Source organism: Alligator mississippiensis, chromosome 14 (assembly GCF_030867095.1).
Source record: "Alligator mississippiensis isolate rAllMis1 chromosome 14, rAllMis1, whole genome shotgun sequence".
In the NCBI taxonomy this organism is placed as follows: domain Eukaryota; kingdom Metazoa; phylum Chordata; order Crocodylia; family Alligatoridae; genus Alligator; species Alligator mississippiensis.
The window spans coordinates 39,420,117-39,445,819 of record NC_081837.1 but is presented as its reverse complement, the minus strand read 5'-3'; the positions used below and the strand labels follow the sequence as shown (position 1 = coordinate 39,445,819).

Genomic DNA, 25,703 nt, shown 5'->3' with positions numbered 1-25,703 from the left:
GAGGAAATGAGGTTTGCCTAGGTCCCCGTCACGGGATGCTAGGGCTCTAGGTAGGACAGACATGTGTGATCTGGTGTTTTAGAGTCCTCCCCCTGTGAAAAGTGTATTCCTACTGCTAAAATAAGCAACACTTGGGTCTAGGAAATCTGCCTCACTTCTGGGCACTGCTGGTCACAAGCTCCGGAAGGGAAGAACCATGGAGGGCTTATCTCCATCAGACTTGCTGGATAAGAGCAGTGGTTACCTGGGGGAAGGGGGAGACAGTAGCCAAGCAATCAGTCTGAGAGTGGACGTGTTTCTCACTTTCTCACTAGGAGGGTAGTAAAACACTGCAACAGGTTAACCAGAGAGGTTGTGGACTCTCCACCCCTGGAGGTTTTTAAGACCCGGCTGGACAAAGCCTTGGCTGGGATGATCTAGTTGGGGCTGATCCTGCATGGAGCAGGGGGTTGGACTAGATGTGACCTCCGTGAGGTCCCTTCAACCCTCATTGTCTATGATTCTGTGATCCTATGTTGGATGACTCTTTCCTGGAGCAGGTGAAGACAGCTGAAGGGGAGAACAGAGAAGGGACAGAGGTACAACTAACCTGGTAATGATCACATTTCCTATACGGCATTCATAGTTAGATGGGTAATGCCAACCCCCTTACCCAGGGACCTGCCAAAGCTGAGCTGAATTAAACCACAACCCAAGGACCCCTCTTCCCAACAGCAAACAGAACACCTGTTTTTTCTCTTTCCCCCTCAAAACCCCCTCATCCCAGAATCTGATCCACCTGTGGTCACTGTATTTTTCCCAGTTAAAGTCCCTTAATTATTAAGAAAGCTGAACCTACTGGTTGCAGCCCCCCTGTGAGTAGAATGCAAAGTGGTCATTAAAAAAATCAATTAAAGAAAATGTTAATTAGAGATGAGAAAACTCTGGGAAAGGGGGAGGAGGAAAAAAAAATATTCATAATTAAAGAGAAGCTGTCAAGCAATTTAGTCAGCATTTCATTTTTGTTAAATAAATGAGGGACAGGGGTTACCAAATCTAGCGTGGAAAAAATGTTGCTTAATTTCAAAGGAAAATATTGAAATGGAAATCCAAGCCTTCCCTTGCAGTAACAGAGACCCAAACAGCAGTGAATGAGAACCAGGAAGTGAAACAGGCCACAAATGATGCTAGCTTCAATTCAGATACAGAAGGAGTAATTAAAAGCTTAAATGGTACAAAAAATACACCTGATTATTATTTTAATAGGCTATTGCATTATTCCCGGTAAAAGCAAAGGCTGTAATCTAGACAAGGGCTAAATGATTTGTCCAAGTTCATACTGGAGGATCTATGGTAAAGCAAAGCATCTCACCCCAATCTCCCAAGTCCCAGCCTACCATGTGAACTACCACAACCACCTGCCTTCACCGGTGGCTGTATTCTCAGGTTCATCCAGAAACAGGAAACATCAACATCACCAAAGAAAGCATGACATTTCCAGCCCAGTTCTAGATAACTGGGAACTCGTGATAAGAGTCCAAATGTTGAGCACCAAGCTTGCACTCTGCCACATGCTCACCGCTCATTCCCTAGCCGTTCTGGGACACGGATGATGAGTTACCTGCAAATCTACAGTGGCTCCATCACCCTCAGATACCAGGAACCTGCACAAATGAAACTTTTAAGCCAGGAAGAATGGCCTAGCACTGGTTCCAAAAGGCGGAGGAGAGTTGCCACCTACCCTGAAAGCCAGCTTAGCCCTGCTCAATCAGTAGCAAACTTAGCCAGTGGTAAAACAGAGCTAAAATCCACATTGGTTTCAAATTTATCCATATAGGATGCATCTCTCTGCCTCTCATCATCGACTTAGCTGATTGTTTTACAAAGTGGTATCCCACAATGTTTTGCACCTTCCCTGAGCGTGGGGCTTTGGTGACCTCCCCGACTGCTCCAAAATGTTGACATTCTGCAAGGCACGTGGCATCTGGCTTGGACTTTGTGGCTTTGTAAAATCCACCTTCTTGCTACCGTTCTCTAAAATGCTGGAAGGGAATCGTGAAGCCTGCAAATGAGTGGAGGGGAATGGGGCAGTCCTCCACCATCTCCTCAGAGCTGATGAAGTGTGACACCGGCAGCTGTTAGGGAAGCAGTTTTACATGAATCAGCTCTATTCTTAGTGCAGCTTTATTTGCTTACAAAAAAAAAGGGGGGGGGGGGGCATAGCAGTCCTGTGAGCACAGCAGTCCGTTAAAAACAAACAGCAGTGAGCAGTAGCCTTGCTCAGAAACCCCCCAAGCCTGCCAGTCCATGAGCCCAGGACTCAGGGAGCATCCACTCCCTCCTTTCTCCTGGGGCTATATTGATTGCTGGGTCTCCTGGCTTTTTGCTTCCAGTGCATATTCGCTGCAAACAGCTCCCCTGGCTTTTCTGTTTGCAGTGATGAGAACCCCATGGAGCTTGCCCCTGACATCCCATGCTGCCTAGTGCCTTGGGGAGTCACCACCCTTATCTACACCCAGTTTAGTGCACATTGCTCTGAACCTGTAAGACTTCTCAACAAAGCCACTGGCTCTAGCAGGTCCAAGATTGCCTTTGGAAGCGATTCCAGCGAGGGAACCTTTCAGCATAGCAGGGCGGTAGGTCTGAGGATGCATTTCTAAGATGGCTCTCCGCTACAATGGCTTGCTGGATGTCTTTAAGATGTCTCATCTAGCCAGCAATAAGGACTCGCCTATAAAGAAGTGGTTTAAAGTGTCACTTCCAATTTCCCTCTGTTTTCCCATCCTGCCATGGAGACAAGCTCCTTATATAAACCCTGTTAAGTAGGGCGGCATTTCATATCTCTTCCTCCAATCTTTCCCTGTGGTGGCAGAGTTACAGACCTCCGAGCCATATGGGCTGATGGCTTGCGAGCAAAGGAAAGAAGCAATCACAGTGCACGCAGCTCACCCGGCCCAGCAGTGCCTGGCTGGGTTTGTGCATCTCATTTCCAGAAGGGGCCAAGGCTGAAGGGCCCTGGCAGAGACACCACAGCAGACTCCGCAGCGCAGGACAGTCCATCTCGAATGGCAGTCATGGTTTCACCTCCGTTTATACTGCAGGAGGCTTCATGTCATTGAGCTAATGGGGTCCTGGAGGTGGCTGAGGGGTACCCTTGCCCACCCAAGATCATCTGCTTGGCTGGCTGTTTGTGGAGCATCACCTTCTGATGTCTAGGCCTGAGGGACTGTCTAAAATTAATCACTAAATATTAATGCTTGCTGGGCAGAGTGCAGCTGCGGAGCCAGGAGACGTGGAACTAATTCGGCGTTTCCAAGGGTCTCCAGTGTCTGTGCTAGTTTCTCTCTGTCTCTCCCCTGGAGGATCCTCCTCCATCAGTCATTCAGCGCACGCAGGGAAGTGAGCGCTGTGCCACAGCAGTCCCTTTAGCCTTCTTTGGGATTCCTTCCGACTCACCCCCATCCCCATCCCCGGCTGTAATGAGCTCTGCCTGCCTCATGCCCTTTCCTGATGGGAGCTCAGGTAGGAGGACCTGGTGCCTGGAGGTGTGGAGCGACCTAATTTAAGAACCATTCAAGATCTTCTCAGGCAGGGAACCACCCCCACACGACTTCTTGTAGCCCCCTCGCCGGGTCTCCCCGGCTTCCTTCCCTCCAGCCTTCCCAACTTGTGAGTGATGTCTTTAACGGGAGTAAATTTTTGATGAATGAACTATTAAATATTTGTGGCTGTGACATGTGCTTTCAATTATTCAGTGTGAAAAGGCATCTAAGGGGTACGTTGCCTCTGAATCCGTGCCCTGGACTGTGCCACGGCCTCCTGGGCTCTGTCCCTGGGAGCTGGGCAGAAGATGAGTCAGAAAGGGCACGACCCAGTTGATCAAGGCCTGTAGCATGTGACAGCCCAGCTCCTAGTGAGAGCTGGTCCAAAAAATTTCAAATAAATGACCTCCTGCCACAAACTCACCTGGAATCTGATAAATCCACTAAAACCAGAGTCCAAAAATAGTTGGATTCCTCCCCACCCCCATATGCCAATATTTTCCCAAAAATATCTTTTTTTGGACAATGTTTTGTGTGGCAAAAGCATTTAAATTGTGTCTCAGCCTTCCAGATTTATTTCTGACGTGTACTTCAACTTAAGCGGCATTCATTTGTAGACTGGTTTGAAATTATTTTTATATTATTTCTGGATATCAGATGCATGATGGCTAGTTTTGTGGCGTAATATAATACAACAGTAAAATTATTCAAATATTTTAATTTTATTTTTTTAACATTAGCAGCAACTGCAACTTAGTGCTAACTGAAATGTGGTCTTTGAAATGGCCCTATATCTCCTGTTTCTATTGTCCAGAAACAGTCGGATGCTTTGTGAGGGAAAATGTTATATGTAGTACTGCTACTAACATTTCATAAAATGGTTTAAAAATTAACATATGGAAATGAAAAGCATAATACATAAATGATGCTTGGAATCATTAAGTCAAATTTAGGAATTGCTGGAACCAAAATTTGGGGGGGGAAATCTCAAACTTGAAATTTCCTGAAAAACTTTTCAGAATATCAGGTGAAGGGGACATTTAAAAAATAAGATAGCTTTTGCTCCAGTTTGGCATAACAACAATTCTTGCCATGTCAGAATTTCCCATGAAAAATAATTTCTGAGTTTTGATCAACTCCAATCTTAGTAATTTCCTATTCAAGACGTAATGGGCTATAAGGACATTATGGATGAACTTTTAGTGGTGATGATTTGACAAAGGCACCCCTTGTTCCCAACTGCATGGAGCTTGGTAAATCTGGGAAGATGTGTATATTTTCCTAGTGTCTAATGAAATTCAGGTAGCTGGCTCTCTGTGTTGCTGTGGAGACATGTGATCAGGAGAGATGATGATGGTGGTGGTTGGAGTGGGGGTCTCTACATAGATCATAGAGAGATGATAAAACGCCCAGCCCCTTTCCCAAACCAATGGTTGAGCTTTTCAAAGACATTAATGGCAATTACATGCTTGCTGCTCACTGATAGTCAACGGGGGTTAGTCACCTAACTCTGTTTGTGCCTTTGTGTCCCCTACGTCCTTAGGTCTGAAATTAGATCTTCAGACAATAAATTTAGGTGCCTAATTACTGGTTTAGTTGCATCATTTTGGGAATCCAAGTTTGCAAATTGGGCCCTACATAAAAAACTCCCTAATGCTTCCAGTGTCTCTGTAATAAAGGAAACCTTTGCAAAAGGAATAAATCAGGTTAGCTTCTTCTCAGTCAAGGAAGCTGCACTGATTTACATAAGGATCCAGGCCTTGGACATTTCTGGAACGGAGAGTGGTTTTGAAATGTTATCTCCTGTCCAAGTGCAATCTGAGCATTGCCCCAGCTCCTCCTGGTATCTGTCCCCATAAACAAAACCAACACTGCGCTGTTTGCAAATACTGGGGCATTAACCTGTTGCCCTGGGAAAATTCCAGCGTGCTATTTGCCAACTTTAAACTCCCCTTTGCATTTCATTCCCTTGGTATAACATCATGCCACGAGGGTAGGAGTTAACAGCTACTGCATTTCATCACTGTTCTGCCTGCCTTATAGCTGGGGGTTGGGATGGCGGGAAGGGGAAATGACTCCTGCATCTGCTCACAGCTCCATCCTTACAGCTGCTGACTGTTTCCTAAGCACCTAAGGGAGTGGATGTTTAGTGAGTAGCCTGTTCTTCCTGGGATTCACTGAGACAGGAAGCACTGGTGGACAGGGGTAGATCCCCTCTAATTGCTCTCCATTAGAGATGCCTATCTGGTAGAATAACATTGGTGGCATGAATGGCAGTCGAGCACACACCCAAACCTGTGCATTCGCTTTTATAGTCAGGGTTTTGCAATTGCACAGTGCTGGAACACACCTGGCAGAAGCAGCCAAAAGCCATAAAATGGGGCTGGGACAGCCAAAGACACGGCCATTAAAGCTAAATGATTAATCACAAACAGTGAGTGGGTATAACTTTCCAATGACAGGAATTAGGCTAGATGAGGGACTGAACGGAGCTTCCAGATGCATCAGCAGCAGGTTCAGAGGAGTGTCAAGGACAACAGCATTTGGCCCATGGGGAAGTGGGGAAGGGAGGCTTGAAGGGATCCCCTGTTGATTGTTGAGTGCAGGGTTCCTGGTCTCACAACCAGGGGATAGCTGGCCAGTGGCCAGGGCATTCCCTGTTGGCATGGACAGGGGCGTCTGTTTGTTTCCCAGGGTTGCTGGATGCCTTGAAGAAGGTTCTTCTCAGTCAGCTTACTCAGCTCTTCCTAGTCAGCCTCGTCCCAGGGGGGAGCAGTCTGGGTCAATGGACAGGGGCTGGAGCTTCCTGGGGAGACTGGATTCAGTCCCAGGCTCTGGTCACCAGGCCCCAGCTCCCAGGTCCAGAGCTCTGGTTTTGCATTTCAGCTCTGCCTATGATTTGTAAAGGGACCTTGGGCAAGTCACTTTTTCCTCTACATCCAGTTTCCTCATCTCTAGAATAGGGATAAAGACCTTGTAAAAATCCCTTGGGATCTATAGACCTCTTCAGCCATAGTTTCCCCTGTGACAGAGAAGAGACAGGACCAAGTTCCCGTTATGACTATATCAAGGAATCTTTTACAGAGGCTGCTGCACACAGACCATCCCCAAGGTTTTCTCTGGCTCTCTGTCCCCTCTCCCCTGTGCTGCTCCAGGTCCTTTCACTGGGTCTCCTTAGGTCTGAGCCTGGACTCTGCAGTCATGGGTTGGGGACTGCAGTGTACTGTCATGCCCTCAAACTCCCATCTCTGGTGGGAGCCCAGATTGTGCAGCTTGTCCTGAAGCTCAGTGAACCCAAGGCCTCTCTGAGCAGTGGGGAAGGAGAGCCATGCTGCCCTGGGAATCAGTGAGGGAGCGCTGACTTCAAGGAGGGCACTCATCTGTAAGATAACTGTGATGTCAGCCACACTGGGGGACTGCACCACTCACACTAACCTCTAGTCACCATCTTGCTTTGCTCATTCCCATTCCCTCCTTTGCTAGAAGGCTTGTTTTTCGGCACTCTTTAAAGAACCCAGGTCCCACCCACCTCCTCCAGCTGTCCCACGTGGCTGGAGCCTGCACTGTGGCTTTGCTGCCCCGGTCCTTTGCCCACCAGGGTTTAGGAGGGGCAATGAAATGTAATTAAGAATTTGCAGTCGCCGGGCACTTGGTAAAACTCCCAGCCTCTCTGTGCCATGGCTTTGCACAGTCCCAGCCCCCTGAGCCCATCACGCATCTCAGACTGGTAGTGTTTGTTCTCACTTTTAGCTGCCTCGGTTCCATTTTCTGTTCTCTCCAGCAGCGCATCAGTCCTTCTTAAAGCCTTTCTAATTGCTACAAAAATATTTCACAGGAGGGTTTTAAGAATGGTTCAGGAAGACTCCTATCCATCCATCCTTCCATGGTAATTATATGGCTCTGGTTACCATAGTATCTGAGCGCCTCACAGTCTTCAATGTATTTATCCTCACCATATCCCTGTGAAGTAGGAAAGCACTTTCTCCATTTTAGATGCAGGGAACCAAAACAAAAAGGCTAAAGCCAATGTGAGTCAGGGTCTAGGTGACCTGTTCAAAGTCCCACACAATGTCTGCTGCACAGTTGGGATTAGAAACCAGAGAGACGGAGTCAGCCACGTAGAAGGCAGGGTAGATTTGCACCTTATAGACTAACCAAAGTAGATATATAGAGTACAAGCTTTATGTGGGCTCAAGCTCACTTCATCAGCCAAACTGTAGGTGGATACCCAAGTCCCTGGACCATCTTTTTACTCTCCACAACTTCTCTTACACTCTCCCTGCCCCTTCTTCAGGCCGGACTGAGGGTCCATATGAATTTGCCCTTTTCTCATGTGGGGAGGAAAAGAATAGAAAACCATTGCTGATAAAATTCACAGCTCACACAGAGTGGCAAATAACGAAGAAGACAAGGCCATTCTGCACCAGGTTTGTGCTCTGTAATGGGAACCTTTGTGCTGCTGGAGCTTGAGTTAAGAGTCTGGGAACAAAGGATGCAAGTCACTGAAGGTGGGACGCTTAACTGTGAAGAGCTTAACAGTGTCAGAGTCCAGGGAAGTCTGGGTCTTACTGGAGACCCTTGCCAGCAACAGGCCCCTTTAGCCTGCTGCTTAGTGGGCCATTGGTCTGTGTCCTGGAGGACTGAAGTACTGCATACTGTAGCCTCTTGCTTCACAGTGCTTTCTGCAGCACGGTGCAGTCATGTAGGGTCATCTTGCACAATGCAATGAAGCACCATGGAGAGATGCCCAAGCTAGCTCTGAGCAGGAGGTGAGCTGTGCCAACCTGGCTCTGCTGCCTCTGGTCGCCAAACTAACTGTGATGGAGCTGGCTCGGGGAGCTCTATGTGGCACTTAATTTGCTGTGTAGACAACCTGTGCGCTTGCCTCACTGCCACGGCCCACTCAGTGCCAGCATGCCACTTTGATCTAGGAGCATCAGCAATGCAGCGAGACGTCAATCTCGCACACCACGATCCAGACCCACTGGACGCAGAGCCTTGGTGGGGCTCCAAAAAAGCATTCCCTTACTCTCTCCCAACATCAGGAGGGGCTGCATGGGCAGGAAAGGGAGCTCTGGAGATCCATTCCTCCCCCGGGAGTAATGCATGCTCTGTTCCACTTGGCTCTGTCAATCCAGTTCTCTTTCAGGCATACACGATGGTCCTCCATGTAACACAATTAAAGGCTGCTTTTCCTAGGGTGCTGCAGCCAAGATCTGTAGATGGCATAAACTGACCCATTTCGTGGCAGCTGTGCTGACTTACACTACAGAGCATCTCTTCTGGGGATGCCAAATTTAGACAACCTAGAGCCAGGGGAGGCAGGGGACAGTCTTGGGGACAAGGTCTGGGTCCTGGGGAAAGATGCATGAAGATTTGCATCTGCCTAGAGCATCAGTGAGAGAAAGGAGAAAGCCACTGCAGGGGAGCTTTAATTCTAGGGGGCTAAGGGTATACACAGGGAAAAGCCCTATAGACCAGCTGATGCCTGGTAGAGCCCTACCCACTGTACCTCACCGCAATTTCTCTGCATGTTCATGCCTAAGATATATTTGATTACTTGATTCCCTCTTGTCTCAGTCCTTGAGCGTGTAAAGGCTGTAAAACGCCTTAACTAGTTCAGTCTCCAAGTCTGTGCAGGATTGTTCCCAGGGCCTATTTCCCATGCAGAGCCTGCTGTCTGCCTTCCCCCCCCGCCCCAGGACTCTAAAGCAAAGGGAAGCCTTGGCCAGGCAGCTAGCATGGAAAAGCAGAGCTGGACCCCATCCAAAGAGCCTGACTTGAAGAGACTCTGGGGGACATCTGCATCCAGAGGGGGTGGCTGGCCCTGCTGTTCCAGAGGGCCCAGCATGGACTGCCTGGCGTTTGCTGAGCGTGACTCATCCTAGAGGAATCACAGATCACCCCATGCACAGAACAAGGGTGGGTGGATCTGGCTCTGGCCAGGAACCCAGATCGAGCCCCTGCCAAGCTGTGGGGAGGTTCTGATCCAGGTCAGAGTCTAAATGCTGCAGCTGGGACTTTTTTTGCTCCTAGGGGACTGCGAGGACCTCCAACAAGCAGAGCTAAACTGGGGAAAGAAAAGGGAAGTTGGGGGTGAGGAAAGGAGAAACCAAAACCCCCAAGGGAGTTGGCTCTTTGGGACTGAAACGTGAAGGATTGAACCAGGGGTAGACAGCATGGAGGCATTTCCATGCCACACTGACCAGACAGAGGCTGCAAGTCTATTTCTTGCTCTCTGGCCAAGTGACCGCTGGGATTGTGGCACCCTCTGAGAAGACTCCAGCTTTGCCGAGCAGCAGGAGAAGAGCTTGGGAAGGAGCAGGGCAGGGCACTAGGATGCAAGGCCCCATCCCAACCTCCTGGGCTGTGTCTGCAGATGTGCCATTCTGGTCCCACTCTCTTCCACCATATTTTTTCTCAGTTCAGTCTCCTAAGAGTGCACACACTTCCCACGCACTGACTCGCCGCTGGATTCAGGACCCCAGAGACTTTCTAGAAGAACTCAGCACTCGCAGCTGGCTCCAGAGTCCAAAGGAGTCGGCACCTAGCCAAATGGCTGTGTTTTCAGGAGAGCGCAGCCTGTGGGGTCCAGGCTGGGAGCTTGCCGAGTGCTCTGGGAAACTTGCCTCTCAGCATCACCCTTGAAGCTGGTGAGCCCTTCTGCAAAGCTATCCCCACACATGAAGATCAGCCCTGAACGCCCCACAGCTCATCTGCAGGGATGGGGCCAGGCTCCCCCACACTGCCACCTGCCCATGCCTCAGTTTTGACCTTTAGGGGACCACTTTGGGGGTGTAAGAGGATCATCCAGTCTCTGCATTCACTGAGTCAGTGTCTCTGCCTGAAATCAATGACAGATGTCCCCATAGATATTATCGTATAGCTTCCCTGTTCCCCACCCCCTCCTCTGCCTCTTGTAGGCACCTGCCACATATTGATATGTGGAGGTCTCTGGGTTGGAGCCCATTTCTTATATCAGGACTCCCAGGGGAAAGGGCTTCTGCACTGATCCTCATGGATTCATTTGTTCTCAGCAGGGCGGGTAAGGAGCTAAAAATCCATCGACTTTTCCTAGGTGCTGATCTCTCTGGCAAACCCTGCTCTCACACTCCAGCCTTGCAGGGCAGCGGGAGCAGAACATACAGGAGAGCATCTCATCCATAAGACGTAACCTCCTTCCCTCCCCCTCCAGGACCTCTCCCCTCCAACCACTGAATCACTTCCAGCTGTTGCATTCCTTGTCTGCTTGTTCTTGGTTAACATGGAGCTCTTTACACTTGTCAGGAAGACACCTGGCTCGCTTTAAATAAATAATAATAATTAATGGCCAGCATCACAGGCTGAGAAGGCTGGACTCCCATTAGTCCTCTTGGACATGCAGGGAAGAGGAGGCTTTCTCTCCCCCCCCACACAGCCCTCCCCTTTCCAACTCCTGCTGGAGGATTTGTTTTGCATTTCTTCTGCAAACACTGCGCTAGCCGATTAGTGTGTGGGTGTGAAAGCATGTGTGTGTATGTGTGTGTGTGCATGTGTGTGAACCTGGATGCGTAGGAGGACTGGCAGCTCAGAGATGAAAGTACCCAGGAATGCTGCTTACTCCGGGAACCAGGTACTAAACACCCACTGAACTGCAGCACAAAGTTTCTTCCCTTTGAAGAAAGGAGACCCGCGGATTAGACAGGCTGCTCCATTGCCCTGGCAACCCTTCAGCATGTAAGGGAGGTAAATTGCTGAGTTACCGGGAGCAGCACGTTCTGGTTGCAACACCACCTCAGTGTCACCTTGGACTGTGCTCTGTCCAGCTCCCCAGGGAATAAAAAATGCTGCTTTGAAGCTTCGCTCTTTTCTAGTGCAAATTTCCCACCACCCAGAATTTGGGGAGGGTTTGACGTGACTTTGTCTAGCAACTCGAGTGAAGAGCCGTAGGCAGCATTCCCAGAGGCCCTCCATCCCTACCGCCCTCCCAGATCCGGTCCCCCGGAGGCAGAGTGGATGGGTGCTGGGCTGAGAGATGGCTTTTCTTTCTTTTGCCACTGGCCTGCCATGCAAACCTAAGCAAAGCATCGTCCCCTCTTTGTCCATTGTCTGTCTCCCTTTGTCTCCACTTCTTCAGGGCAGTGATCACCCTGTACGATACCACAGTCAGTGCTCAAAAGGGTTTGCCGGCATGGCTATGATGGCAAAACATTCCCAGTATGGATCCCAATTTGTCAGTCAACAAAGGCTTTCACTGGCATTGCTTGTGCTGCATTAGCCAGAGAAATAATCTACCCCACTTTTAAGCCGGTAGGACTGTGCCCGTGCTAGGTCTCTGTTACATTTACACCACCTCCTTTCCGTGCCAATGCTGCGTGCAGGGTAGAAACAAGTCTCTTCCATTCTTCCAGTGCTTCAGCTGGTACAGAAGTGTCATAGCAAGATCACACCTCTGACTGACATTGCTGTACCAGGAAAAGCGCTATAGAGCAGGCCTGGCCTGTGGGTACCAGCAATTTGGGGTGGTTAGCTGCTACTGTAATGCTATGATGACACTGAGGCACTGTCCTGGTATAAATGGGCCTGCACTTGCCTTGATGTGCTCTGGGCTGGCACATCTGTCGACTCCATAATTTTCCAGAGCCATAGGCCTGTTCCCTTTAGGGTGCACACAGTTCCCTCAGGGTTGTGAGTTTTCTTCTCCTAGTGGCGGGCTTTCAAAAGGGGCCTTTGTTTCGGGGGACCCTCAGTCCTTGGGCACCTTGGCCCGTTTCCATGGATCCTGGGCACCCCCAGCACTCACTGACTTCCAGTGAAATGGGGGATGCTCAGTGCCTTCATGGCAGTGCTGCCCGTGCTGGATTGCCAGTTCCATTCTGCAGGCGCCCTGCGTCGTACGAGGTGCTGAACACACGGCATGTCGCACCTTGCCCCAGGCAGCACTGTGGATATGCATCCCAAACAGCTGCCCTGCCCAGGGAAAGGGCTTGAAGGATGAGCACACAGAAACTTGCTCTCAGCTGCAGGTTTGTCCCAAGCAGGGGCGGACCCCTGGTACAAAGTGCTTCTGCACAGGTGCTGGACGGGAGGGAGGGACTGCAATACCTAGGCTGAGAGCTTGGTAAGTGGAGAGAGAAGGGACAGGAGGAATCTGCCCGGTCCATATGGAGTGAAGCTTTATATTACTTGCCCAGGGGCTTCTTATCCTTGCTCTGACCTTCCCTGGAGCATTGAAGTTGTCTGCGCCTGCAGCCCTGCAGCCTTTCAGTACAACCAAACTGGTGAAGGAGAGGCCACCCTGAATTCCCTCACTTTCCACCTCTCTCCCTGCCCCATTAACTACTGGTGTTCCTGGGAGGCCCAGACATGGGCCAGGACCTTCCTGTGCTAGGCGCTGTACAAACCCAGGCCAGATTTCTACAGTGCTGTAGCCCATCCCTGAGCACAACTGGCAGTGAACAATTCAAAACCTTCACCAGAAGCAAGTCTGCCTCTTCCTTGTGCCATTAGATGAAGAACAGTCTCTCTGAGTCCCTTCCATGTGCCAAACCCTTGGGAGGGGGTGAGAAAGGACAAGCTACTGCTGGGGCCTCACTTGCAAATACCTCCCTGTCCACGTGCTCAGCGGCAGAGGAGTCCCTGTGCAGAGATCTCGACTGCCGTGTGGGAGAAATAAAAAAAGCCGCCTTTACCCAGCTCAGGCGCTGCCAGGCAGGAATTAAAGAAAACTCACTCAAATGGAGCCATTTAATTAAAGAGTCAGAAAGCACTTATTGGTAATTAATGAAATGGCTTGATTTTGCTTCATAAGTGATGGCGCTTCCCTCCTCTTCCTCCTGAAGGAATGTGCAGGACAGGCCCAGGTGACAGACTGCCCTAGGGTGGGATCGGGTGCCAGCCACGACTGTGTCCACACACATGCGCGCACACGCACGCGCAAGCACACAGACATGCATGTGCACACTCACCCCTGGGTGCAGGGAAATGTGGCCCCTTCCCCCCACCATGCTGAAGCAAGACAGGATCCTGTGCTCCCAAAGTCACAAGGCAGAGGAACTGGATCAACCCCTCAATGTCCAGTGCGCTGGTGAGACGATGTGCTTGGTGCCACACCAGCCAGCTCCTGCTATATCTAGGCCATTTGGGCACTTGGCCTGCTCCCCAGCTTGCCCTGAGCCAGCTTCCTCTGTACCTCCGAATGGCTCAGGTACCCTTCAAAGCTGCTGGGCAAACATCCACTCACCCTCCTTGGCTACATATCCCAAAGAAAAGATCCAGCCCCTTATTTCCTCACTTGCCCCTGGAAGTCAGACCCTCTACCCATTGCTGGCTTTTCTAGCTGGGGCTGAGTGGATGGTGGGGGAAGGGAGCTCCATCCTTCAGATGCTCTTCGTGTATGTTATCAGCTCTTAGTCCCTACTCCCCGCTGCCGTCTTTGCAGGTGGGGTGCTGGGGGCAGGATGATCATGGTGCTCCTCTGGGTCTTGGCTGGTGGGTGGTTCGTTTCTGAGCATGAGGTAGAGCAGCCCCAGAGTTGCTCTGACCAGTGCTCAGGACCATGCCAAGACTGCGAAAGCCCTGCTGGCTAGCTCTCAGCTGCACGGCAAGCAAGCAGGCCACAGGTGACATTCAGGCCTTAAGACTCCTGTAGTTAAACTTTTGTTCCCCTCTAACTTCCAGCACCTCAGTTTCCCCCTGCCCTCGCTCTTCACCGTTCTCACTGCAGCCTCTGTACACATCTGGACCTGGAAGCACTGCGGGGCTGAGAGGAGGGGTGGTTTCACCACAGTAAGGAGCACAGAATAAAAGCCTGGGGTCTGGCAATGCAAAGACCCTCAGCACAGACGGATGCAAAGCTCCACGTGAGGTCCTCAGGCACTGCAGCTGCTCTGCAGCCCTGCACAACTGGGCTTGCCACAGGCTCGATTTCCCAAACCAGCCCAGGGGGAAATCCCGGGGGGAGGCCTCATTTCTCTTTACCCGAGAGCAGCCACGATGTGCTTGGTGCTGCACAGTGCCACCTCACCCCAGGCAGCACTGTGGATATGCATCCCAGACAGCTTCCCTGCCCAGGGAAAGGGCTTGAGGGACTAGCACGCAGAAGCCAGCAGGAGGGTGAAGTGACTTCCCATGGTCCCATGTCAGGTCAGTGGCAGAACGCTGGTCTCTTGGCATCCAGGCCACGACTCTACCCATTAGACCCCCCCACCTCGCCAAGTAGACTGAGCTGCACGGACTCTGCCTGACAAAGGAATCAGGCTGCAAGAAGCAGCAATTTCTCCCCGCTCTTCTGCAGGTGGGAATGTTCTTGAGCCGAGACAGCCGGCTGGATCCAGCCACCCACGGGGGATCCTTCAGATGCTTCCAATTAAGCTCAGCGCAGCAGCGCTCTGCGCTGCACGGCCTGAACACAGCTTGGCGGCGGCCGCCCCAACTGTCGCTCTTGACGCCACACTTCGCTGCTGAGCATAGCTCTCTATTATAGCGGCTGCTCCCGCCTTCCCCTCCTCTGCGTGGTCCCTCCTGTCCCCCCCCACATGCACCAGGATGCTCACCGTGCAGGGGGGAGAGACAAGCAGGACCCCAGGCTTGACAGGAGCATGTCAGTCAGACCCCATTCCCAGACTGTCAGGACTTAGGTTGGTACTGGGGGAAGCTGCAGGCATCCCTTTGCCGCAGGGACAGGGGCAAAGGTGGGAGAGCTATTCTGCCTTCATTACTGAGTCACATCAGGCCTCCTCGAAGGGAAACAGGGATGGATGAAGTCTCCTTCCCCACGGCCTGGGGAATTCAAAGATGGCTTGAAAAGCCAGAGTCTTGCCTCATTGCTCTCCCCCTGCCCCTAAGTGCTGGGAGAACTGGCTGTTATTTTTCACCCTCCCTTGCCGGGCTGCTCTGGCCCTTTTCCTTCACCCCACTTCAAAGTCCAAACAGCCAAGCCTCAGTGATAAACAAACACCTGAGAAATGGAGCGGGTTGCAGGGAGGCTGGGACCGACGGCCTTGCTACCGGGCAGCTGTTGGGATGATTCACATTCACAGGCAGAATGGATGAAATTAGCAATTTGTCTGGCTAATGCAAAGGGCATTAATTCTGGTGGAGGACGCCTCGTCCATGCCGATCAGAACCGCATTGCCATTTTTTTTAATTAAAAAAAGAAAATCCATTCTGCCGGCTGTAAGATTCAAAGAAAAGATTGCCTTCAAATAGCGGCACTGGCCTTGCGACGGGGTGCATTGCGGGGATTCATGGTCGGGTGGGGTTAATGGGGTCTTTGGATGCCTCTCAAGTCATTAACTCTTCCCAGGTGGTCATTAATCCGCAGGAAATGCCCTATGCCTTGGATCATTGCAGCTTAATTAATACAAGCTCCCATCCCCGAGCACTGGGCCGGATCCCAAAGTCGTTATGAAAGATGCCCATTGACTTCAGAAGGCTTTGGATTGGGCTCACTTTAAGTCCTCGTTCCCACCCAAGTCAATGGAATAGCTGCCCAAGCAAGGCCTGAAGAAGCAGTCCTGGGTATGAATGATGGGCCTCAGAAGAAGTGTACAGCCTCCAAAGCAGAGCATAGCCTGGTGGCAAACAGAAACAAAGCTCTTTGGGAGTCTTTTTGCTTATACAGCACCTAGTGCAATGGGGACCTTGTCCACAACCTGGGTTTCCAGGTGTCGCTATCCACAGAGATAATATAGCAGCGCACAGCTCCACCAAAGCCGCGGAGTGTGGGCCCTGTTCAGGCTATGGGAAAGAAGGCTGAAGGTGAGACATGATGATGACAGTGTACAAAAGCCTAGAGGACCGTGACAAAGATGACAGGGAACAAGTACTTTTCTTAGTCAGAAGGACACAGAAAGGCGTACCTGAGCTTGAGGGCTGCTCTCGCCCCAGCGAAGTCAGCAGGAGCGTCAGGAGTTCAGAGCCTCCGAGGATCAGATCCTATTTTTTCCAGCAAGTTTCAAGTTCACATTGTTTTGACATCTCCAGGGCAAGAGCCCCTTCCCTTCGCAAGGGCAAAGGAACACACACACACACACACACACACACACACACACACACACAGATCCTCTCCCCACCCTCGTTAAAGCAGCCATCGTGTGATTAATCTACCCCTTCCCAACTTGCTGAGTGGAAAACACATCATTTCTTTCCTCCTCCTTCCTCCCCCTTCTTGCAAGATCCCTCATTTCTAAAAGAGAAATAAAACCCAATTTATCACAATAATGATTTTTATTTCCACGCATTGCTGGTGATTTATGGACCTGCTACCCGCAGTTGGACTTCTTAACAGGAGAAAGGGATAGATGATGCTTGGAGTCGAGGCGCTGGGCTGAGGGTGGGTGGATGGATGGGAATGGGGGAGACCAGGACCCACCAGGTTCTTAGGCCTTCCAGCCTCCCACGTGCTGAGGCTTCTCCGCTCTTTCCAGATAGTCTGGCAGACTGGCATAGAGCCACTGGCTTGGAAAACCTGAGTCTTGATGCCCAAAGCTCCTTGTGAGGTAGGTGGCTGCTTGGAAGCCCACGGTCTCTAGCCACCCACTATGGTGGGCTGCCAAAGAGCTAGGGAGGCAGGTGGGCAAGTTGGCAGGAAAACAGGCAGGTTTCCATTGCAAACTAGTTCTTCTCAAAGGACTTGTTGGACAGGTGCAACCCTGCTGAACACTGTGCCAAATAGGCTTTCTCCAGGGGAAAAATGGCTCATCAGGAGACTTCCCCCATCTCTCCTCTGCTGCTCTTCTTGCTTATTTTACCACTTCTGAAGATTGGCTCTTTGGCACAGGGACGGTCTCGGCTACGCGGATGTTCAGGTCCTAGCACAATAGCTCTGGGTGCTAAAATAACACAGTTGTTCCAGAATAACAACTCCCAGGTTTGGCCTCCCTCCCACTTTGGCAGATCTTGTTCTCTTCTGCTCGAATGGCTGCTGTTGTTCCTTTGGCTTCAGCCCATCAGGCCAGGCACAGGAAATCTTTCCCAGACCCATTTTGGCATTTAAGGCAGCAGCAATAAATGGGGCTATAAAATGTGAGTGATGTCAGGGAATAACTCCCCTGTATGAGTCCGGGTAGGAGCCATTAAAACTCACTGTGAAAGGTCATTCCTGGTGCCATTTTTCACACTGTCATAATTAACAGAGGATTTTCTGGTTTAAGTATCACTGGGGTTCATAGAGGGAAAGAATTGCCATGGCTGGGGCTAGGTTTTTGCCTGCAGGGGCAGCTCTGTGAGAAAAGCCCTGATGTCAGCACAGTCTTGAGGGGTATTTTTGTGCCTAATGCTGTTAGATACTTACTGGGATTTACAAAAGCACCTAAAGCAATGAGGTAACTAACTCTCATTGAATGTCTTCTGCAATCCCCATTAAGCATACAGGCACACTTTTCAGTGGTGTATAGCCTAGGCATAAGTATATAGGCACACCTAGGCATGCAACCCCACCTTTGTAAGCCTGGCTGGGCTGCATGTAGCCCAGGCAATTAATCACAAAAAAAAGGGTAGCTCCTCAGCTTGGGGGAGTGAGTGCAGGGCCAGGTCTGAGCCTAAATGTCTCCTTTTGGGCTGAAATATCCAAAACAGGCAACTTTTTGGGGGGGTGGGGTGGGGGGGATTATCTTGAGATGCCATAAAGGGGCCCAAGTACCAGCCAGTGCTAAATACCTCCCGCTCTGAAAATTAGGCAAATTCAGGCGTGAGACAGTCTCCTACTGATATGAAGAGAAAGGCAGCTAATTCCTCTAGACAGCTTTAAATCCATCCCCCAAGGCCCATTTGGCCTGTTAAAAGTTTTTTGACCCCCAAACCCAAAGCCTCTCCAAAATCACTAGGCCCTTTTGCAAATGCAGGCAGCAGCCTGTTTATTCCTACCCCCCCAACCCTACCCCTGACAAATTTGCTTGCATCTCATTTTCTTTTGTTTGTCCAAATTTGAGCTTATTTGAGAGGGACGCAAAGGCAGTTTATACATACTTGGCCTGGACCGTCGCTTTCCAGAAACGATGTCAAATGGCCAGTGGCAAAGCCTGCTTCCCCACAGCCGGGTCCTCAGTGAGGGGAGAGGCGACTCGTGAGGTCCCTGAGTTGCCTCTGCAGACATCCCGCCATCCCGCTGAGAATGGGCAATCCGGGGGAAGTGGGGGTGTCTGCTTTATTGACAAATAACCATCCTTGGGTTTTTTTGGTTTCAATCGCAATTTACTGGTTTGCATCCGAAGCTTGTATTCTAGGAGGCTGACTTCCAGAAACCAGCCAGCCCCCAGGGAGCTGTGGTAATTCCTCCATAGCTTTACTTTCATGTCTCTCACTGCATTTAGAAATAAGTGCTATACAATTCTTAGCTCAGCAGAGGCACTGCTTATACCATCCCGGAGAGCACATTCATTTATGCTGAGTTTAGCATTCCAGGACTGCAAAGTCCAGGCCAGGACTTGGGGAGTCCTATGTAGTGGGAACAGGCAGTGCTTTTCAGTCTGGGAGTTAGATAGATAAACCCTATTGATTCTCTATGGCCAATGCCAGCAGCCTCAGTAAAGGCTAGAAATGGTTATTCCCGGTCATTTGTATTTTGCTGGAAATTTCAATGTTTGGACACTTGTTTTCCTTCGGAATTGGAATTGTTTTATTCTTTTTGCTAGAATTCCAGTGAATCAGAATCTCCCAAATGTTTAGTTTGGGAAACCGCTTCATTTTAGAAGTTTTTAAAAATTTCATTCCAGAATTTTATTTCATGTGATCCTTTCTCCTGCAACATATCATTTTTACATTGCTTCCTGACTCTTTTAGAGTAGAGTAATCTTTCTTAGTTGCAGTCTAATGCACTCCTGCTAGGTCAGAATATGACAAGAGAGTTGAAACAGTCTCTTCTTTTCATTGTATTTTTCCAGTCATTAAGGGCAGCTGCTACTTAATCCTGACCGAGACGTCTCCTCTTCATTTCTAGCCCATGTTTCGTGTTTGCGCTGTAATGAAACCGCTTGACACGTTGACAAATAATTTCCTACCAGCCCTAATAAAAACTCCCCCTTATAAGCATTACAACTGATTCCTGTCTCTTTTTTTTTTCCACCATAAAGGATGCTTCACTATCTATAAACTCTTCTATTGAGAGGCATCTATTATTGATGTTTATTATAGGAATAAGTCTCTTGACTCTTGTCCTGTGCTTTATTACTATCTTCCTGTTGTAACACTCTCCTTGATAGTGATATCATAAACCATAGCAACTGTGTTGGCTATAATGGTTCCAAAATGCTCAGCTCCCAAGGCTGGCACTTATGCTGGGGAGACAGAACGTGGGACCCCTGGTAGCAGCAGGAGAGAGGTGAGCGTGGGCCCAGTTAGTGGGATGGAGTTTAGCAGAGGGCAGAACAAAAGTAACAGGCTGGCTCTGTTTGGTGCTTGCAGATGGGATATTTTATGTGCTCACATTAGTATTCTACATGCAGAGTGAGCAGAGCTATTCCAGACATGGCTGTGTGGTCTGTTAGAAGCCCTTTTCCTGAGATACCCAAGAAGGGGCTAGTTCCAGAGCTCTTCAAGAATATCTGGAATAATCCCAGCAAAGGCTTTGCAGACGGACTCCCTCTAAGGGTCAGGACCCGTCTCAGGCCCAGTCTGCACTGGGATTCATCCTGACGCCAAACACTGGGAATGACACCAATGCCACCAGGAAACCCCCCCCCCCCCCCCAAGCTTGTCCAGACCAGTCCCACTAGTGGGTGGAACTGGGGTGAATTCCCAGTGTAGCAAAGGCCTGGGGAGCATCGCTTTGGGAAGTCCTGTCTTGAAGGCAACCTTTCCCATGGAAACCAAAGAAGCACCAGTTAGCAAAATCGCACCCGTAGCATTGGCACCACCAGCAAGCTCAGTAGATAAAACCCATGGCTGTACAATTTACAGAGGGTGATCTGTCTTCTCTTCTTAAGAGTTTCATCAAATGAATGTGCTGAGAACAACTGCCTTTACTGGTCAATACCCATGCAACTCTCATCTCTACCTTTGTTTCCCTATGCATTGTCTCTGCTGCTGTCTCTGAGGTTTCTGATGCTGTGGTTAACCATGGAGCCCATACACTGGCTTAGGATTTTCTCATTCTGTGGCTGAAATCATGCCTAGGGTGCTGGGGTCATTGTGCTGAATGAAGGGTAGGGGGTCCTGCACCAGTGAATGAATTGTGGGGAGACGCAGAGCCTTCAGAGATGTCAAGCCATTAAAGAAGACCAAACCATGAATACTAGCTAGTCAAACAGGGGTTTCTTAAGCAGCCAAGTAGCAATCTCATCATATCCTGATGAAACTAATACCCGACCAGACCCTAAGATAAAGAATCGTGAGCCTGACTTAAGTGCAAGCTGCTTGTGGACTGCTTAGTTGAGTCCTTCCGTGTCCCATCTCAGAGGGAAGGAAGAGGTAATATAACAACACAGAATAGACCTTCTCTGTCTCTTTTAAATCCATATTTTTCTTCCAATACCCTTACTCTCAGCACAGGGCCATGAGCAGTCCTGTAATTCCATCATAGCCCTTGCAGTATAAATTCGTAGCCCTTGTGAAGGAAAGCTGGACAAAATGAGCTGAGGGCACCCAAAAGGCTCCAAACCCAGATATCAAATGAAAACAACCCCCAGAATTTACTGTATTAAACAATTCTGCATTTTATACTAAGCTTATTATTTTGGGGAGAGGTTGGCTCATGATCTTTGACCAATTTCTCTCTCTCTGCTGCAGCTGGAAGGCCCTGGTCCCTCTCACTTTGGTATAAGGACCCTGCCAGGAACAGCCAACTGAACAAATTGCTTTGCTCTCTGCTTTTTATCCGGCGGCATTTTTCTCTGCCACTTTTGCCTACGTACCTCCTGTCTGCTAAAGCTAATAGGAGGCCATGATGCTTTCTGCCTGTTTGAATTCCTTTCCAGTTCGGATTGTCTGACATTCCATTCATCCCTGTCAGACAAGATAACAAAGTAAGCGCTCAAATATACCCCAGTGGTTCAGACTCAAAATTATTATAATGGGTGAGCCGAAGGGAAACTCAACATAATGACTTGCCCATGATATTTTTCTTTTTTTTTAAAAAAGATCTCAACCCAGACTTTATGTAGACACAAATGTTCCCACCCGCACAACTGCAATGCAAGGTGGAAGGCGGGAACAATTGTGGGAACATTTTATAGCCCTTCAAAGCTCCCTAACTAACAGATCATGCAGTTAGACACCTCCTGGCTATTAAAGATACTTATATGAAGCAGTCGTGGCAGAATAGTGCTCACTGTTCTTCCTTGGTGTCAAGATATGTGTGCACATTTATAGGCTGCTTTTCAAACGCTGGCCTTTCCTGACCACCAAAGAGGAGGTTTGTGATGCAGGTTAGGTGAAACTTGCCCCTGAAGCACAGGCACAAGTTCACAGACACTGATAATGTCCCAAATCCATAAAATGGGATTAAAATGGGACTTAAGCCATGTCTCACTTCATTCAAAGCAAATGGACCATGTAGCACTTACTGGCAGAAGTAGGTGCGAACAGACATCATTGCTGGTTCTGCTAATTTAATAAACCTTGAAGGACCTGGACAGATGGACGCTGAAGAGATGGTCAGTCTAAATACAGAAGAAGGCTATTTGCTTCTCTCAGAAATGTGTTTGGGTTTGATTTGAATTTAGTTTACTCTGGGCCAGATCCTATCTGCTTTATTCATGCTCTCTATGCCCCGTGCTTCTTGAGCAGTCTCAACAGATTCAGTGCCAGGATGTCAGGGGCTGGGGACCCCTGTAATCGGATTCAGAAGTCACCTGAATATGCAGGCAGGGCAGCACTGGCACTAGAGCATGTATTGGAGATACAGTCCAGGAGAGACAAGAGCAGCTGTTCTTACCCCATTTTATTTCTGTTTCCTGTCCCGGATGGATGCCGGAAACAGGCCAACAGCTGCATTAACATGCAGCTCCATTTGTAAGGACATGAGGCTGTTCCAAGTTGATGAAAAACACGCAGTGTTTCAAAGAGCGTTTTATGTCAGCGTGACTACTGGGAACAATAGCCAGCAAGCGAGGGAAGAATCAGCAGAAGCAGGACCAAGGGCACAGTTATTAGATGGAGCCTGTCGCATAGGGAGATTGAAGTCGTGGCACGCAGAAGCCCCAGCGATCTATCAATGCAGAAGACAACAGCTTGTGCAGAGCTCCGCTGGACCTGGAGAGTGACTCTGATTGTAGGGATAAAGGCTCAGCTTTGCAGTGTAATTTTCCCACGGATGTCAGAGAGGGACAGCTAGACACAGGCTTCTAGCTCTCCTTCAGGATGTTTCTTCCTCTCCATTAATACCCAGCTGGGGGATCGGGTGCTGAACTAAAAGCAGTTTAGTTGTTCAGTGAGTGGTGACAGTTTTCCTTTTAACTTCCCCTCTGTTTGGCACATTATCTGCATTGCTAGGTGCTAGGTTTACAGTTTTTGAGAGCCAAGGTCCCACATTTATCTTCGGAAATGTCCTGCCATAAAATGTTACTTATACATCCTGGCCCCAAGCTGCACCCTGCCCCACAAATGCCTTTTAGCCCTGGCCTGCAAGGACCCCAGAAGGGGTCACAAGGTCAGACTTTGGCTTTTTGGCCAAGGCTACCAACAAGGTTGTCTGTTAATACCAATCTATCAACCGGAGCTAATTGTGGACGAAGGTTTTGCGGTCTCACTGCAACCGGTCTGGTGGATTGTGCACTGGAAGGGTTCGGGAGACCTGGGTTCTAGTTTTGGCTCTGCTGAGTGACTGCCAGCACATCCATCACACTTCATTTTGCCCTCCCACCCTCCTGAACTGTAAACTCTTCAAAGCTGGGGCTATCACTCAACGACATAGGTGCAGCACCTTGCACAATGGGCCTTGATCTTGGCCAAAAAAACCCTCAGAAAGACTGCACTGCTGACAGTGCCTTCTGGAGTGATACAGGGATGTCTCGGTACCCTGCCTGGCAGCCATCCGTCACTCCGGTGATCAGCTTCCGCATTTCCACAAGCAGCAGGGCATGGAACATGAGTGGATCATTGTGGGTGTCTAAGGAATATGGCTCTTAATGAACCAAATCACTACTTTGCCTGACTGGAATACATTTGTGCAGATAGTGACCCTGGAATACTGATGGAGGCAGATAAAATGGACTACCTGAATAGCTTAGAAACACGGCCCTGCCAGGAGATTGTCACCCTCCCATCCTTTTAAAATGTGACTCTTTGATGCCCGCAGCTTCCTGCCCATCTTACCTTTGAGCTGTGCTTAGAGACTTTCCAGCAGTCTCCCTGAACTCCATCGCCTCGCATGCACCAGTCTCATTTAGCAAAAAAAGATTTTGAAGGCAACAGAAGCAAAACCCTGGCTCTGGACCTGCTCCAAGACTTTGGATCAGAACTCGGCAGCTTGGCTCTGAAGCAAATTCCTGGGAGGAGTTGTGCTTTGAGACGCAGTCCGGTGTCTTAGCCAGAAGGCCATCCTTCCTCTTTAAATGCCTAACGGAGAAGCATCTGCTGCCCTCCTACTCGGTCTCAGTTTGGGCTGAATGAGCCAGGATCTGGAGAACTGGAAGAAGACCTCATGCTGCCAAGATTTTAATGAGTGCCACACTATGAAATCTTTCCATAAAGCCCCAGTGCCTGGAGTCCTGTGATTTCTCCAGGACCTGCCTTTTTAAAGTAAGTTTCTAGCTCTCTGGTTGCTGAAAATGCAAAGGGGCTAAAGTTTCAAAAGCAGAAAGGTGATGAAAAGGCTTTAAAAAAAAAAAATCTCATTTTTTTTTCCCAAGCAATCTCATGATTTGTGGGGGTGGGAGGGAGAATTTCTGGACTTACAGGTTTGCAAGGCTTCAGCTAGGGGATGCTGAAACACACCCTCCTTTTGCTTCATCTCCACTCCTGAAACAGTAAGATTGACCTGCTGTGAAAAAAACCCTCTCATGGGCTTAACAGGGGAAAAAAATTCTGTTTTTTCTACCGATACTCTTCTCAGCCCTCCTGTGTGAGCGGCTGCGCCATCCACCCCCTACCAGCTACAGCTGAGCCTGTGGTCTGAGGAACATCTGCATCTGCTCTTGTTCAAAAACACACTAATTCAAACTTAGTGGCTTGTTCCAAAAAGGAGAAGGGAAAAAACTGAGAGCCCAGTTTTTTTGTGTTTTGTTTTTTAAGGAGCATTCATTACTTCTCTTTCTCTTTCTGTTCCTTCTTGGTATGGAAACTTTTGTTTCAGCTTGCCCTTGTGACTGGAAAAAGAGCCAGTTAATCACAGCAAAACAAGGGTGGGTATTTTCAAGCATTATTAAAAAAGCATTTTCACAGGGAGGGCTGCAGGGAAACGCAGGGAACCCGGGGGCTTGTGAAACCTTCTGCAACAAATACAAGTTGAGGAAGGCCAAGATCGAGGTGGGATTTCTGCATGAAATGGTAAGGAGGGGTGAGACAGAGAAAGCAGAGTCTGGGAGAGGAGTATAAAATAGACTGCACCCTGGCAAAGGCTAAGTTGCAATGCAAAGGAACAAGCAGAGCAACTAGCCCTCTTTCTAGTCCTTTTGCCCTTCAGAGGCAGCATCTCTCAGAACAGCTGTTGTAAGGAAAAAGTATTCCAGCACCTGGGAAAAATAAAATGCCTTGGTACTTGAGTCAAGGCTTAGAGGGCAAAGCATGCTATCTGGTTGACTGTGCTGGAATACACCAAGTACGATGCCCTTTGTTCACAGGAGGGTCTTCCAAACCAGCCCAAGGAAGCCTGGGTTTTCTGCAAGCCAGTGGGTGAGCAGAAACAGGACTGCCAAGTGCCAATCTGGGGGCCTTGGTCCTATAGACCAGCCCGAGGCACTCCCATTCATTTGCCCAAAGGCTTCTGGTTTTTTCAAGTTGCCCATAAATTAATCGTAGAGCTTGATGTTGGCCCTAGGGCCTGTGGCAAAGATCGCGGCCCCAAAGGGTTAAACGATCTAACTGGATGAGGCAGAGGAAGCCTGGAGGAAAGGGAGACAACTTGTGCCAACTCAGACAGAGATCCCGAGTAAGCAAAGTTGGTTGTCCACTCCACCTCGAGTGGAGAGACAGGAGGATTTGATCACGGCTATCTGGAGACACCAAAGTCCTGGCACGGGAGGCAGAAGCTCCTTTATTCTAATGGCACTTTAGCAAGTCCCTTCCCTTCTCCTCACGTTATGGATTATTTGCATGAGCAACTTC

General features: G+C 49.4%; 1 long non-coding RNA gene across 1 annotated transcript; it reads right to left on the bottom strand.

Annotated features, from left to right (window-relative positions):
• Positions 1 to 22,495: 22,495 nt before the first annotated feature.
• On the bottom strand, positions 22,496 to 24,184 carry LOC132244792 (uncharacterized). The gene is made up of 2 exons (XR_009456556.1): positions 23,754 to 24,184; positions 22,496 to 22,847 (listed from the first exon to the last, which is right to left on the bottom strand). It is a non-coding gene; the product is annotated as an uncharacterized LOC132244792 (long non-coding RNA).
• Positions 24,185 to 25,703: the final 1,519 nt, after the last annotated feature.